This window comes from Solanum tuberosum, unplaced genomic scaffold (assembly GCF_000226075.1).
Source record: "Solanum tuberosum cultivar DM 1-3 516 R44 unplaced genomic scaffold, SolTub_3.0 scf00342, whole genome shotgun sequence".
Taxonomy (NCBI): Eukaryota; Viridiplantae; Streptophyta; class Magnoliopsida; order Solanales; family Solanaceae; genus Solanum; species Solanum tuberosum.
Window position 1 is genome coordinate 335,662 of NW_006239261.1, and position 431 is coordinate 336,092.

The following is a 431-nucleotide window of genomic DNA, read 5'->3' on the forward strand; positions in this document are numbered from 1 at the left end:
ACTGCTCCATATTTTTATTTTCTCTCTTCCCTCCAATAAGAGTTGCTACTATAGTTCATACATGTCTTATTAAAATTGAAGTTAAATACACTTGTTTTTAGGAGCAGGGGTGTTCACAGTTTGGATAAAAATCGATTCAAACTGAAAAATTAAATTAAATCAAATCGATAAAATAAAACCGATTTTATTTGGGTTTGGTTTGGTTTTAGATTTTGGAAAATCGGTAGTATTTGGTTTGGTTATGGTTTTATTCGAAAAAAATCGAAGAAATAACCGAACTGAATCGATGAATTATATACATATATTTTATTAATATATATACTTAATATATTATTTTTATAAACAATTTTAAAGATCTTATACATATTTTCATTAAAATTTCTTTATAATTTACTTATTGAAAGCAAAAATGCCCAAGATGAAACATTTAT